Raw genomic sequence first — 16853 nt, 5'->3', positions numbered from 1 at the left:
TAAACACACTCAATCCTGTTCCTTCTCTCCCACCAAACCAATTAAATGTGGATCTCAGGAAAGGGACCCAGTCATTGGTATGGTTTAAAAGCACCCTCCCCACCAAACAAAGGACTCTAATATTTCAGTTAGGGCTGAACCCACTGGCCATGGGAAACCAACCCAAGTGTGGTACATATAATGCTACAGAGTAATGGTTAAGCACCTTGGCCCCTCCTACCTATTAATTAGATTTTATTTTATTTTATTTTATTTTATTTTATTTTATTTTAGAGAGAGAAAGAGCAAGTGGGGAGGGGGAGGAGCATTGAGAGAAAATCTTAAGCATGCTCCACATTCAGCATGGAGCCCAACATGGGGCTTGATCCCACAACCCTGGGGTCATGACTTGAGCGGAATTCAAGAGTCAGACACTTAACATATAAGCCACCCAGGCACTCCTAGATATCTTTGAATCAATTAAATAGAACTCTTTGATAAATTAATTTAGCAATATAATCTGGAGGTAGAAAAATATCACACATTTATAACATATAAATATGGAGACACACATAAATCTACAGACAGACACAAACAGAGATGCAGATTTCATTCTGAAGTTCTGGCAATGAATCAGGTAAACTAATACAAAGAGCACTGGTTATAAAAGAAGTTAGATCCCAGTTGTGTTTCTGGCAGAAGGAATAACTTAAGGTTCCGTGTTCAGTGGCTATAGCACAGTTAAGAGTTTTCATTCACCAAAGTTGCAAATCATCTTTCCCCTCTTTGTTTTCCTTCCATTGAGAGTTTCCTCCCTGAAATTCCCATTTCAAAGAGGTGACCTAGATAAGAGTTTCTGGAGAAGACCAGGTAGAACACTTACATCTCAAAGGCATGGGAAAGAATACCAGTAGCTTCAAGAAGGGATTTTGTTTCCTAAGGTCAGAATTTTTACAATACTTACAAGCTTTTTGAGATAAATAGGGGAATTTCTGGGACTGGCCAAAAAAAAACAAGTGGATTTTAAATTGTTTCTAGAGCTGTATTTCTTGTTTTGCAAAGATTTGTAAGATAATGCCAGTTGCTTTTAATTACTCAAAGAGTTGGGCTGCAGCCAAAATTATATCAAGGAGCTGATCTGCCTATCAAACCACATTATTTCTATGTTCTGGATTTATAGCTGTGCTTTGGAATCTCTTAGTAAATCCCTTCAAAAAGGTTTCAGAACGTGCTCCTCCCTCCTGGCCCCAGGTACATTTAGCTTAGGAGAGAAGACCTAACAAAATTTCTATCAGGCTCTGAAAATCAGCTTTCAATTTGGCCAACCTCTGACCACAGAGGTACTTAAAAAAAATCCTTTCAAACACCTTAGATTTCAGTCAAGACAAAGAGTAAATATTCCTGGAAATACTAAATAACCTGCCGTGGATGTAATAGGCAAGCACAAAGAGGGTATAAAAGATACTACTCCTAGGATCCAGAGCCACTCCCAAAGATAACCAGAAGAAAGCAAGACTTTGACAATTCCCATGAGGGCTGGCAGGTAGGATCCCAGCCACACATGGAGTTCAGCCCATATTTCTGTCTACGCATAGACTGCCACAAATGGGGTGCAAACCACATTTCTGTCTGGCCATATTTTGGGGCTTCCAATCTGACCATTACAAAGCCAAATTATCAGGACACAAAACAAGACAAATGAGAAGGTAATGGCTGTCCCTGGGAAAGAAAGGATTAATAGCCAACGGGTCTGGATTTGGAAAGGAAGGAATCACAGGAAATTTTATTTTCTTGCCTTGAGTAGAAACTACAGGCAGAGATTATGGTAAGAAGACTTACTCTTTCCTGGTTTTTGCCAGTTTTCCCAGGATCCCATCTGTAGGCTCCGTTATCTGCCAGAACATTTTCCCGTAATTTTAATTTTAGTTTCCCTTGGCTGTTTAAGGGAATAACACAGAGGTTTACCAGAAAAATCCCTCAAGAGTCCCAGAGCACATCCTGGGAGTGCTTCTTCAAAGGTAAATATCAGGGATATCTGTAAGGTCATTAACTTGGTAGACTTCTGTTTATGGTTGCGTAATCTGTTCAGAAGGGAAAGACAATTCAGACAGAGGATAACTGGAATGAGGACACAGGTAAAAGAGGAGAGAGAGGAGCAGAAGGAGTCATGTCAGCCTTGCAGTCTTTTGTTTTAGGTACCTCTTGTGTCTTTAATTTTTCATTAGCTTTTGCAATGAATCTTTCAGAAAAAGCTATTTTGAAATCTTGAAGCCTTCGGAAGCTTGTGAATACCAATTAAAATACGTATCCTATTCTGTCTTTTTAACCCAGCAATCCTTGCTTTCAAGTGCATGTCTTCAAAGAATGATCTTGTCTGATTGGAACACTCCCCATAATGGTCATTGTATTTTAAGTTGTTTTTAGTTAAGATTTTGCCCTTTTGTAGATACTTTTAGTTTCTAGGACCACAGTTCTTGGACATAAAATAAGCAAGTATAACAGAAAATAGCACACTCAAGTCTTCAGAACTTAAGGATCACATTTCTTTCATTAGGCCTTGGTACCTTGGAGCCAAATAATACCTAAGAGGGATGTGCCATTGGCTTGGGGATTGTGTGGTGTTTTACAGTTTACCTTGTATCATGGACACTTTCATGAGGTTGGTGGGTAGCCTAGTGTCATTCCAACTCAATTTGTGCAGGCAGAAGAGAGTGGGACAAGGAAGTATTACCAGCAAAGAGTGAACTGGTTGTGGCAAGATCACTTTCCTTCAGGGAGCTTCAGGGGTGTCTCAGGAAGATTACCTCACTAGTGCAGACCAGGTAATTCCAGACTGACTGGTTTAAGATTCCCAGAGGGAGACTGAAACTATAATTAAGTGCAGTGTTAAGTCTCAGCTTGGTGACATGGGGCTTAGCATAAGTGACTCCATTTTTGGCCTATTCGCACTCTCTCTCTCTCTTTAACATTCTTTAGTTCAAATGAGCATACGTAATCATTTCCTGGCAGGTGGTCTTGAGGCAGGAGGAGCAAGAGGAGTCCACATGTCTTACAGAGGCAGCATCCAAACCAGGGGAAGGGGAAAAAACTGAAGCCCAGCTTTGCTGATGTTGTAGATTGGGCTCAAAGATGTCATTCACACTGATTTGCTTTGCCACCTTTTTGGGTCACCTTGCATCCCTGGATCTTTCATTCTTGAAGGTCACCATAGCATCATCCCCTCTGTAACCCAAGGCAGGAAAGATTATAGGAATTCATGCCTTTTTAAAGGAGAATTATCAGCAGGGCTATGGTAGTGGGGGCTTCCCATTCCTGGTTGGTTGAGGTCATTCTTGTGGACAAGTAGAAGAAACCAGAACTTGGCCTGCCAGACCTGGAGGCAGCAGGCCAGTTCTGAGCTCAGTTTAATTTTACCCACCACAAATCTTTTTCAATGTCGTCCAACACATTACAAGCATTTGATGAATATTAAACAGTAACAATAACAAATCATTGTCTTCAACCTGCAAGGCCTTCTTTCAGAACCAAAGTCACAGCTGGGCCGGGCACTTTTAGGAGGAAGTCCTACTTCTCTCCTTGTCCTCCAAGTGCTCCACCCAGGGTTAGAGAGACCCCAGACCGCAGTAAATAGGGACCACAGCCTCTGCCCACACTGAATGGGGTTCATGCCCTTGAAAAAAGGAGTCAGGGGTCTAGGGAAGAGACAGGAGGAAAAAGATATAACAGTGGCCCCAGGGACTCCTGCTCATAACCAGAGCCTCTTATTCTCGCACTCAGTCTGCAAATCCCACCACCATCAGCAGAGCACCTCCTTCTGCCCAGCTTCTCATTTGCCCTGTTTTCCCCCTAATCCAGGAGAACCCTATTCTATTAGCAAAGTCAGCTGCTGTGGAGGGAGGAGCATGAAATGAGTGGATTTCATTTTTTTTCTTAATGGTTAACCTGAAAAAGGTCCTGTTTGGCTACCTATGGCAACAATTTTTGTCTTAGATCCCACCCCTCTGCGTGTAGATTTTCAAATCAAGAAGAACCATCACTCATCACTAATGAAAGTACCTCTGCTCCGTATTTCTGTTTCTTCCTCTGTGTTCAGGAGGATAAAGGATAGAGGAAATAATCCAAGAAGGGGGATTAAAAAACAAAAGTTTCAGAAGAGGCAGGAAGCGAGAGAAACCAATGTTCAGAGGATGAAAAATGGAAAACTTGTCACAAAGAAGCAGAGGGGGGAATAAAAGCCCAGTGCCCTAAGACATCCATTGTATGTAGTGCATTTGCTCCTCTCGTCTGCATCCAGAGTGGTCCTAGTTCTGAACAACCCTTGGCAGAGCTGAGAAAATTGTCACTAAGATCATGTTCTGTGTTCTGTGGTTTCCATGAGGAACTCTGGCGGAGAAGGACTGCATGAAAACATCAGAATAAGCAAATGAGGTCTTATCCACAGCAGACAATCTAGATCTTTCCCAGAAGTAGCAGCACCTGGCATGCCAAGGGCAGAAGCAAAGGTAACAATTAAGTAATTATCACCACTTTGATAGACATAACAATTTATGTTGTTTTACGTTTCCTCTGTTTCTCCACGAAACCAGAAGCTCTATGAGGCAAATAGCTTTGTTCACTAAAAGTTCCCCCCAGCACCCCAGGCAGTACTGGGAACCTAGGAAGTGCTCAGTATATGCTTGTCAATGGGGACACATGACGGCCTGGCATCAGCGGATGTGAGGAACACCCAGGATGGTTGGTATTGCTCAGCTGAGGCACCTGCCTGAATCCATCTTACAGATGCAAGAATGAGGCCAGATCTAAAGCCAGGCTGTCTCCCCCACTCAGCCTATGAGCATCTTGTCAATGGCAACATATCTTAGTCATGCTGCAAACCCCGAACCCTCCCGGATCTACCGTACTGTCCATGTCAGTGGGGCCTGCAGGGAGACCAGCAGCTTGGGTGCTGGGGGCATGGGGGGTGTGGGGAGGAGTGCAGGGAGAGGGGACACTGTAAGTGTCCTTGCCACAAGCTCAAATGGAGGTGGATGAGGGGGAATCACAGCAGCAAAGCTGACACTAGGGCAAAGCTGCCCAAACAGCCTAGGATAAGAGGAATTTCCAGCCCCTTGGCCCTGCCATGGGGCTCAAATATTGTTCTTTATGCCAACCTTGAGGCACTGCAGAGAGAGCACTTTGGATTGACGGTGGGAGGGGGTGGGAGGTTATGGTGTTACCACCATGAAGCCTGTGTTGCCCCGTTGGCTGAACGGCAACCAGTCCTGGAGACTGAGGAACCTGAGGGTTTGGGTGAAGGAAAGGGTGTCAGCAAAGGTGAGGCGCCCCACAGGGACCTCAGCATGAGGGAGCACAGCACACGTGGAAGGCAGAGTGAGGAAGGAGGAAGTTTGGTGAGGTCAGAGCTTGATGACTTCGAGCCTGACCTGGACCTAGCTCCTGAAAGGCCACGTGTTGGCCGTGTGATGAGGACGGACGGGCTGCAGACAGCTCAAGTGCTCCTCACCTGGGACAGACGGAGCTGGAGGCAGGCAGGGGGCACCCCAGGAATGCCTGGATGGGCAATGCAGACAGGCCAGTCCCAGAGCAGAAGCCTCTGTTCAAGGAGCACGGCCACCTGCACACAGCAGCTGGACTCGTGTTGATCCAGCCTAGTGATGGAGGCAACATTTTTTCTTCCTGTTTTATAGGTTTGAAAAGTGAGGCCCCACAAGGTGAAATAGCCTACTCAAGGTCACCTGGCTAACAAAGAACCTCAGATCCCCAGCTTCACCCCTCCTATGGTATCTCATCGCCCCTCTGGGGCCTGGTGTTGGGCCTTCTTGCTCACTCATGCCCTCTCCCCATCGCTCTCCCAGAAGACGTTTACAAAGCACCCCCTTGAGTGGCACCGAGGTGTCACCGAGCTACCCACAATTCCACCACACCTGCCCATTAGCCACTGCAGGCCTGGTTTTAGGGCAGCCTGAAGCCCCCCAGTGGATCTCAGCTCACAGCCATTTGGAGCCTCCCTTACAGGAGCTGCCCCCCCCCCTCTCCTGAGAGCTTGGGGTCACTCATTCTTGACCCAGGGGACTCAAGGCTTGGGGAAGAATGCACATGGCTCCTTCCCACACATCTTCAGGGATGAGGTTAGAAGAACCAGGGTGAAGCCACAACTCTAGAAAGACCCGACTGAAATGTGTAGACTCTACCCTGTCAGGGGTGCCTTGCTCCATGGGCACCAGCATGTGCCGCGATCACTGAGCCCTAAAAGGTGACACGGGGGCTCCATGACCTGGGGGATCCCTCAGAAACCAGAGCTTGGACTGTCTCTAAACGTGATCTCCTGATGCCCTAGAATCGTCTTGACCGAAGAAGGGTCCTTCTTTGTTTCTGAGGGTCACAATCTCCTTAAGGGACTGCAGTTTGTGTAAAGACCGGCAAGTGATGTCTCAGGAGGATGGTGACTCCCAGGCAGTCACCTCGATCAGAGTCGGGGCCACAGCAGGGGTCGCCCGTCTTCACCCCCCTGCTCCACTCACCAGAGGGATGGCTCATCACTGAGCTCATTCTGTCACCACCTGCTTCTTCCCTGCTGGCCGCGATGACAGGCCTCCTCAGCTGCCCCCAGCAACCAGAACAGAAACAGCCGGGTCCAGTTCATCCTCAGTCTCCATGTTAGCTGGTCCATAAGCACAGGAGAGATCTCAGCCTAACGAGCATCCTGGGGAGCTTTAGTTCACAAGGAGAAAAGAAGAGTAAGGGCTCTGTGTGTATTGTGTTCTTTCCACGTGCATGGTACAGAGCCCCTCTTACTCGTTCGTTTGCTCCTGACGACAACAGAGTGATGTGGGTCCTACCATTACCCACATACGAAGATGAAGCTGAGCGAACCACACACAGACAGGGAGCACCTGCACCAGGACTCCCACCCAGGCGGCAGCTCCAGACCCGCGTTCTCAGCCACACGGCTCAGCCCTGCCTTTTCCCTACCAAAAAAAGGATGGATTCCCTGGGGTCTGTCTTTTTCTAAAAATAAGCTTGACTCTGACTCATTTTAATTTGCCTGGCACACAGTAGGTGTTCTGAGAATACCTGCAAACGATTAATAAGTGAATGACATAAATATGGAAGCGAAAGCGAATCCAGAAGGAGGAAAGAAGCTATTACACGCAGCCTCCGTCTTGAAACCCGAACGGCAATGCCTCCCCATTCCGTGGCATGTGTGTGTTATGTGTGCGTGGGCCTGATACACAAACACCCACCCGTGGGTCTCAAATTTGAGCAAAGGAATATTAATCACGTCTACAGAAAAGTGTTAGAGGCTCCTGCATCCCTCAAGATGTGCTTGGAAACTTCCCACGTTGAAATTCAACATCGCTTCTGCCAGGCCGGCTAAGAAGACTAGAGCTAATGACACTAAACCTCTGCTGTCTCCACACGGTGGCATCCAGGGCTTTGGCAGAAGTGCGGGAGGTGAAAGCTCACAGTTTCCATGTGGGCATCAGTGGGGTGGGTCAGGCTCCTGCTCAATCCGCCTACCGTGGGCACCTAGTAAGGTCCGCGTTGGCCCCACGGAAGTTCGCACCTGCATCATGATGCACACAGTAGGCAAGAAGTAAATGCTCCCTCAAGTCTCTCTAGGCTTCCACCGTGTGTGGGTGGGAGGTGCCTGTACAACCCAGAATTCACATTTAAATATCTCCTCACCGTTCCCCCAAAATACGGCCCCTCATGTCAGAAGCCTATGTCTCAATTTGAGGCTCACAAAGGGGTTGCTGCCCATTGGAGGGTGCATCACACCCCTCCCCAACTTATACAGCACAAAGCACCCCTTTAAGACATAACGAGGACATCCTGGGGACAATCTATAAAAACAGAGCCCCAGGAAAGAACGTTCCGAGACAGAGAAGGGGAACAGCAATAGTTTTGGAAGGCCCAACGGTGGGCTTCCGCAGGGCACGGCCCCCTCGGCCTCGGCCAGGTAACCGGGCCATGGGCTGCAGTAGACCGGGCCCTCCACACTACGAGCCTCTTCCACTGCCTCAGAACCCAGCATCCCCTCTCCTCACTACCTCCCATCGCTGACATTCTGGAAACAGAGCGCTTGCCGCTCCCTTCTTAAGGGGTTATAAACGTGAAGTGTATGTCACTCTGAACCCGCTCGACTTGCTCCATTTTGCTCATTTTGATGAGAGCTGCGTTTCCTGTCCAAAGGCGAGGAAGAAGCTTAAGGTCACCCCGCCACCCTGTGGCCACGGGGAGAACTGCATGCTTCACGCGGGACAGCCGCCGTGCTCCAGAACAATGAGGTCTTAAGCCGGAGAGAATTTTTGAATCTATTACTGAGATGAGCACCTCCTAAAACGACTCTACGGTAGTTATGAATTAGACTGGAAATGGCTTGTTTTCATACAGTTAGCCACAAATGTTATTGGGGTAAAAGGGACCGATTCGTCTATTTCTGGATGCTTTGTTCCGCAGAACAGAACGGCTAGAAGCTACCTCCAGGGCTTGTCCAGTCCATCCCGCTGCCCTAAGAAAGGATGCCCTTCAACCAGTCCAGGAAAAATACGTGCTGCCATTTTCTGAAGAGTGTCTGGAGGGAATGTCATAATTTCCTCATAATGCACACCCATGTGAAGCTCGGGGAGTCTGAAGGGTTTCCCTGGAGTCAAACCCAAATGAATTCTTAATATTGCCAAGATCCCCAAATATATGTGCAATCCCTTTTGAATCACATGATGTGAGTTCAAGTCCCAGGGTCAGCCCTTACTCGTTCTGGACCTTGTTGTTCTCATCCGTGAGGTGGGAAGGGGAGGAGTCATGCCTTATGGACACGGAAGTATCCGATGGCACAGTACCCGCAAAAGTATGTTGTGAGGCACAAAGTGCAGTGGAAATGCGGATCCTGGTTATTCTCAGCAGACGTTCCAAAGTGGCAGAAGTAATTTCAACAGGGGCAGGTCGCTCAAAATTAGGTCCTCAAACACAGAACCTGGAGAAACAAAGAATGGGGCAGGCAGGACAGGGTTGGTAGACATTCATCATACCTTCCTGCTTACAGAGCATGCTGAGAGGGAGCCTACTTACAGCCCCAGGAAGCACTGACCTGTCCATTAGAATTTTAAGTCAGGCGTGATCCCCCTCACCCACACAATGCCAATGCAGGAGCATGGCTGGCAGGGGGCAGGGAGACCCCGGGGGCTCGGTGATAGAGAGCCTGTGTCTTTCAGGGAAAACATCTGTTGTGGATTTTCTGGAGTTCTGGTTTCAAATATTCCAGTCTAGTGCTCCCATAAGCACATATGTGTTTGCAGGGGCCTGGCAATCGGGGTTCAGGAAGTAGAGTCCCCAGAGACCTGGGATCCAACATAATTCATCTCTGCCAGTGCCCTTTTGAAACAGAGAAGATCAAAAAAGAAAGCCTTCATTGGGGTTTCCGAAATCCCAGTCCTGAAGTATAAGGCTCTCACAGGTCCCCACCCTCTCCAGGGGGTCGAAGGATCACCTTTTGAGGGAACCCTGAACCCCAAACTGGATCCAGAATCCTCTGGAGTCTCTGCAGCAGGCCCCTGGGACCAGGATCAGAAAAGACCCCTACTTGGAGAGCCGGCACAGCTGGGGGCTCGGCGCCCTCTAGTGGAAGTCGGGGAGAAGACAGTCTGGAGAGGCGCAAAGTGAAACCCAAGGAGGCAAACCAAATGAGTGTTTTCTTTTCGCCGCTGCACAATTGCCAGCTCACATCTGCTTCCACGTTGACCGTCGGACGGACTCCGGTGCCTCCTACGAATCTGATCCAGGGAACGACCTTCAATTCATAACAAATCACAGAAACCTTGGAAATTTTTCTGAACAGCAGCTCTCTCCACCTCCAAGAAAAACAACGAAGTTGGGTTTTTGGGAAGCCTGAGTCCCTTGATGTGTTTCGCACATGGTTCTCTTGGTTCAGGAAACTTTCAAGTCTGGGCATCAAATCCAGGCACAGCCCTTTCAAACAGGAGGTCTGAAAACCAAGACAAATAGTGGCTGTTCTTTTTAAATCGCCATCACTTCATTTGCAAAGCATTTTGGCCTTTTTATTAGTCCCTTTAAAGTATAAAATCCACTCTGCCGCGCACACGCGCGTGCAGGAACTAGATTTCAGTAATGCTTTGAGCAGATAGAGACGCTCTGCCCTACTCTGGGGGCATGTACCGAGGGGCGCCTACATTTTCAGAGAAGTTAAAAAATGTCAGGAAAACAGAATTATTTAAGCACTAAATAAGAGTTATTAATATAGGGCTATCAATATACGTTTTGCACGGTTCATTTTTGTGTGATTTCAGATATTGAGGCAATCTATTAAGTGTAATAACAGTATGTGACTATAGATATTTGGCAGGACTATTAAGCCAAAATTACAAAATCAAAGACCACTGGGATTTAATTATTATCTTTTATTTGGTCCCTGAGCACTGTGCATCCTGCAGACACGTTATGCATATAATCTTATGTAATCTCTCCAACACCTCCATGAAGCGGGTATTATTATTCCCGTGTTATTGTTAAGGAACTTAACAGAGCCTCTAAGTGACTGTGCTGGAAAAGGCTCTGCTCTCTCCTATCTGCTTTACTGCCTCCTTTGTACATGCTGTAAATGCTAGCGGGAATAACCTGCTTCTCAACTACCTTAAACCAGAGGATGCTGACCGGATGAAAAAAAAATGTAAGGCAAATAGGATTTCAAGTAAGAAAAGTCAAATGAAAGGAAATGCCTAAAAGGAAGGAGTTGTGGCACCTACAGCAAAAAAGACACTGGCCCTAAACAGTGTCTCTAATCCAAATTACACAAATACACCTGGCACCTTGGAAATCAAAATCAAACTGTGCACAAAACAGTGGTAAGTACTCCCAGGAAGACACAACATCCAAATTTACAGAAGGCACAGCTTCTGAATAACAGATTTGAAAGCACAAATAGACGCTCCTTGCAAAAAGAAGACTTTGGCTCTTCTTTGGAGCACTTACTAAAACATTATAAATAATGTAAAAAAAAACTTAAAATGATTAATTAATCTTAAACTTCACCTCTCCTAAATTAAATGCCTCCAGTCTAAGGGCCTGGCTGCTTGGTCTGAAAGGAATTTAGTTAGCATTTATAACCTGTCAGTGTAAATATCTTTTCAAGAGACACATATGATTATTTTAATTCAAGAAGCCAATTCAGCATTTATAAAAGGTAACTAAATCCGTCAGCATCCCCGTCCATTTTCTTTTTGCATTAATAAGACTGTGCTTTATAATTTAATTCTGAAGTGTGGAATTCAAGTGTGCTTAGATTAATAATAATTATGCACATATTAATATATAAGTTTACTTTATTGCAGAAGAATTAAAATAAGGAAACTTTATTGTAAAATTTAAGAGCAATGAAAATGATAAAGTTTAGTTAGACCTGATTGTTTCTTCCTTACCTCAGTGACTCCCTAGGCCAAAGGGCCCAGACGGAGACTGGTTCTCTCTGTGTCCCCAGCTAGCACAGCGCTTTATACATGGTAGGTGCTAAGCGTTTCTTCATTTGGCCTGGGCTGACAAGTGAGTTGCACGTTTGATCCCTAGAAAGGTTTCTAAATTTCACCAAGGACAAATGTACCTGCCATTCTTTAAAAGAATGCCAAGCTGAGGCTCTTACGTGGCTCAGTCAGTTGAGCATCCGACTTCAGCTCAGGTCGTGATCTTTAGTTCGTGAGTTCAAGCCCCGCGTCAGGCTCACTGCTGTCAGCACAGACCCTGCTTGAGATCCTCTGTCCCCCTCTCTCTCTGCCCCTTCCTTTCTTGTGCTCTCACTCTCTCAAAAATAAATGAACATGAGAAAAAAAAAAAAAAAAAGAATGGGAAGCTTATTACAACTGGAGCTTTTTACTTACGGTTCAAACTACTCCACCCCCCCAAAGGACTAGAAGGGCTTTCAGAACCCACCTGTCCTGGTCCCAGTGAGGAGACAGGCTTCCAGAGGTGAGGGTAGCTCTGACACCCCCACGTAGGCCTTCCCACTACAAACCGGTGCTCCTCTCTTATCCTGTGAAGCGGGGCCCGGGGGTTGCCCACATCACAGAAAAGCAGCCTGTCAAGATAAGTGACAGTAGCTCTTCTCTGTCCACAATGGCCAACCAGCTGCCACATTCTCAGGGCAGGACAGGCACACCCAACAAACAGCACAATGGGCTTTGATTGTTGCCAGCACAGATGAGGTCAGAGCGTCTCCTCCTCAGCAGCTGGGAATTAGGAAAGGGGGGAAGATTAAAAGAAAAAGGAATTTGGAAAAAAAGAAGGAAAAATCAAAAACTGGAATCCAATGCAGACGGTGGGGGATTCGTCTGAACTACTCTTAACCACACGCTCCAACTTGGCCCTGTGTTGTACTGCATCTCCCGCCTAGATTATCAGCCCCATGAAGACAAGAGCCGTTTTGGAAGTATTATGGTATTTCTCTGTGAAAAGACACTCCATGTATTTCTGACATGAGGAGAAAAATATATAGCAAGCTTCCTCGGAGAGAAAATGAGTGGAGCATTGTCTTTCTCTAAGAAGCCGCATCATTTCTGTTTATCTTTTTGTCTTGCCAAAGATGTTAAATCAAAAACAAATGTTTCTAGAAGCAACTAACTGCCCAGAGCTCTGGTTTTCAAATGAATTAATCAAATCAGCTCTAAAATATGTTTGTTGCAAAGTGTGTGTTCCGCTTTATTAAGAGGGAGATTTCTATTTTAATTTTTTAAATCTTTATTTATTTTTGAGAGAGAGAGAGAGAGAGTGCAGGTGTGCCTGAGTTGGGGAGGGGCAGAGAGAAGAAGACAGAGGATCCGAAGCAGGCTCTGTGCTGACATCGCACCAACTCACCAAACATGAGCTCGGGATCTGAGCCGAAGTCAGACACTTAACTGACAGAGCCATCCAGGCGCCCCTAAGAGGGAGATTTCTGATGGAAATGTTTAATGAGTGGTTAAACAAGGTATGCATAAGGCTGGGCTGCCATAGGTAAACAGTAAACAAGTGCTATCAAAGGTCAAAATCTCCTTAAATCCTAATCCAATTCCTGTCAAGGAATACTAGATCCAGAAACATCTCCTTACCCAGAAAACCCCATTTTGCTTAGATTGCTGAAGTAATTCAAGCCCAGCCTCTGCTCTATCAATGAAATAAAAAAGTTAGGTAGAGCTAATTAATAGTGTAAAGTGTCACTTAAATTACTCTCAAGCATTCTCAATTACCTTAGAAGCAGCAATTGACAATCATTTAGTATATGAGATATGAATCAACTTTATCTAATTCATTAAAGTGGGTCCCCCAGAGCCCTGGCCAGCCCATACTTTGATAGCCTAGTTTAACTTACAGAACCATTTGTACTTTGAAAGAAACAGAATTGACTCTCCTTAAAAATTCCCCTCCACAAAATAAATAGGTAAAGTTAAAAAAAAAAAAAAGGAGGGGGTGTGCCTGGGTGACTCAGTAGGTTAAGCATCTGACTCTTAGGCTCAGGTCATGATCTCAGTTTATGAGATTGAGCGGTGCTGGGAGCACAGAGCCTGCTTGGGATTCTCCCTCTTCCTCTCTCTTCCCCCCTGCCCCACTCGCGCGCACTCTCTCTCTCTCAAAATAAATACGTAAACTTAAAAAAAAAGTTCCCTTCCACATAGTCTGAGTACATTTTTACTATACTTTACAGTATCTCTACCTTCAAGGAAAAGACACCTGCATTATATGTGGTAGTGTGGAGTCTGACTTCTTTTCATTGTTCTGTGCAGGCCCCTTGCCTCCCTAAGACTCCATTCCTGGCTCTGTAAGACAAGGGCCGTGGGTCCTAGCTTCCTTTGCACTCTGGGTTCATGCTTCCCCTTGTTGCAGCCACCATCACGTGTCAAAATCAAACCCAACTGCTTTGTTGGGAGACCATCTAATCTCAAAAATCTCTAAGGTCAAAATCTCAAAATGTCAAAAATTTTCGGGAGCCTGGATGGCTCCGTCAGTTAAGTGTCCAACTTCAGCTCAGGTCATGATCTCACAGTCTTTGAGTTCAAGCCCCACTCGGACTCTGTGCTGAGAGCTCAGAGCCTGGAACCTGCTTTAGATTCTGTGTCTTCCTCTCTCTCTGCCCACTCCCCCACTCATGCTGTGTCTCTCTCTTTCAAAAATAAACATTAAAAATTTTTTTTTTTACAAATGTCAAAAATCTCTGGGGCAAATTAACACTCTAGAGGGAAAACATACCCGTGTTCCTGTCTGGGATTCTGATCCTAGGTACCAGTGTTTTGGGAGTGTGAGGGAAGAAGGGGATGCTGAGGGATCTGCTTAATCAAATGTTAAATTTTCCCTAACTGCTCCCTGTTTTCAGTGTGACACCCCAAACTGCCCCCCCACTGGGCCTGGTATCTCGAAATGCAGAAGCTCAATTTCCCCTGGGTACTAACTGCCGCTGCACTCATCACACCCTTGCACACGCCTCCTTCCTCCCACCTGTCTCCTTCAAAGTTAAGATAAGGGATGTTAACAGGCTGTGGGGAGTTGGGGAGATGTGGGGATCTAATTCCTCATTTAAGACATTCAAGGAATCCTCCTCTTTCCAGTTCTGTCCAAAGCATGGCGTCCTTTACTGTCAAGGCTTTCCAGGGTTCCTCAGCATGATCCGCCCCCATCCCCACCAAATGCTCTAAGTGCCAGCTCTATCCAGTTTGCTAAGTCAAATACAAATTTGTGGACACCTCTCATCTGCTGTCCCCCCCCCCCCCCACCCAGGGCCATACCTGTTTCATGGCTGTCATCTGGAGGGGGTGTGGGAAGAGAGCACATGCATTCACAGGTTCCATCTGGCTTGGTTTACACAGACATCCTCAGGATGGAATTCATTCATTCGGTTTGCCCCGGTCTCCTCTTTTCCCTCCTTGCCTTTTGCCAAGACCCACAGCTACTTCAACATCTGTCTTCTTCCTCACCAGGAGCCCCACTTGTGAGTCAACTCTTTCCATACAGAGTGTTGTAGAGCTCTGGCCTTAGAGAAAGCCCTTGCTGCATTCTGGGTGCAGTTCATCTGGGGAGTGGGAGGGGTCAAATATTACTTCAGTTGAAATATTACCATGAGCATGAGGCCATGATCTTTTTCTTCTGCTTTCATTATGAAATGTTTTGTTTATATAAAGTGTGAAAAATAATCTTATAAACACTCACGTACTACGTGGATTTAACAGACGTCAACATTTTGCCATCTTTGCTAGCAATCACTCTTTTACTGTTAATAAATCACTGTAGATATACAGTCATCCTAGTCCTATTCTTTTTCTCACTCTCCCTTCCCAGAAATAATCAGTGTTCTACAGTTGGCATGTGTAATTTTCATGTGCCTTAAGTTTCTCCCAACTTGTTTTCACTCAACATTTTGCTTTTTAGCTTATGTAGGTACACACACACACACACACACACTTTCATTTCTTACAGTTGCTATTTTCGTATTCTTTTTACAGGTTTTTTTTTTTTAATCCATAACTGATAGACAGTTGTTTCCATATTTTTCTTTTTATTTAAAGTGTTGCAGCAAACATCCTTGTATATTTACTTATTTCCTCTTTGCTTGTTTGAGAGTTTCTCTAGGTCGGATGTCGACACTGGAATTGTTTTGTAAGCCTTTGTTCAGCTGTGTGGGTATTGCCAAATTGCTCTCTAAAGCGATTTTATATCCCATCAGCAATGTTTTACTGGGCCCACATTTCCACACCCTGTGAAGCATCGGATGTTCTCAAAGTTGGATTTTTTTTGTCAATCTGACATGGAAAATGGCAGGTCATTGTTTCGATTTGCATGTTCCCGGTTACTTTTCAGATTTCCTTTTCCGCGCATTGTTCATTGCTTTGGCCGATTTTTCTATCGGGTTGTCTTTTTTGTTCCTGAGATGAGGGAGTCCATCAAATATTATCATTAATAACCCTTGGTCAACTGTACTGGCTGCAAATATTCTCTCCTGGTCCATGGCTTATCACTTAGCTTTTCAATTTTTTTAAAGTTTATTTTTGAGAGAGACAGAGAGTGACAGAGTGTGAGCAGGGGAAGGGCAAAGAAAGGGAGACACAGAATCTGAAGGAAGCTCCAGGCTCTGAGCTGTCAGCACAGAACCCAATATAGGACTCAAACCCACAAACTGTGAGATCACGACCTGAGCTGAAGGCAGACACTTTACCAAGACACCCAGGCACTCCATTATCTTAATGGTCTTTTTCTTGCAGAAAATTCTAACTTATAAAGGATAATACATTCTCTTATTTTTCTTCCCTAAGTTTTATTTTTTAAAATATAATTTATTGTCAAATTTGCTTCCATACAACACCCAGTGCTCATCTCAGCAAGTTTTAAAGTCCTGCTTGTATTTAGGGCTTTAATATACCTGGCGTTTATTTTAGTGTAATGTATGAAGAAGAAATCTAATTTTATATTTCTCCATATGCATGAACCAATTTCCCAAGCACATTTATTGAATAGTCTATTCTTGATGACTGAAGTTTGTTTTTGTACTGAGGTGAAGTTCATATTAACAATGAACCATTTTAAAGTGTACAATTCAGCGGCATCTAGTGCATTCACAATGTTGTGTGGCAACAACCTCTCTGTAGTTTTACATTTTCATCACTCCAGAAGAACATCCCATATTCTTCAAGTAATCACTCTCCATATTCTTTTTCCCTAGCCCCTAGCACCACGACATTGCTTTCTGTCTCTATGGATTTGCCTCTGGTATTTCTTTTTTTTTTTTTTTTAATTTTTTTTTTTCAACGTTTATTTATTTTTGGGACAGAGAGAGACAGAGCATGAACGGGGGAGGGGCAGAGAGAGAGGGAGACACAGAATCGGAAACAGGCTCCAGGCTCTGA

General features: G+C 45.3%; 1 long non-coding RNA gene across 1 annotated transcript; it reads right to left on the bottom strand.

Annotated features, from left to right (window-relative positions):
- Positions 1 to 477: 477 nt before the first annotated feature.
- Positions 478 to 16047, bottom strand: LOC123582916. The gene is made up of 2 exons (XR_006704646.1): positions 14742 to 16047; positions 478 to 9769 (listed from the first exon to the last, which is right to left on the bottom strand). It is a non-coding gene; the product is annotated as an uncharacterized LOC123582916 (long non-coding RNA).
- Positions 16048 to 16853: the final 806 nt, after the last annotated feature.

This window comes from Leopardus geoffroyi, chromosome B3 (assembly GCF_018350155.1).
Source record: "Leopardus geoffroyi isolate Oge1 chromosome B3, O.geoffroyi_Oge1_pat1.0, whole genome shotgun sequence".
In the NCBI taxonomy this organism is placed as follows: domain Eukaryota; kingdom Metazoa; phylum Chordata; class Mammalia; order Carnivora; family Felidae; genus Leopardus; species Leopardus geoffroyi.
This window is presented reverse-complemented; position numbering and strand designations above follow the sequence as displayed.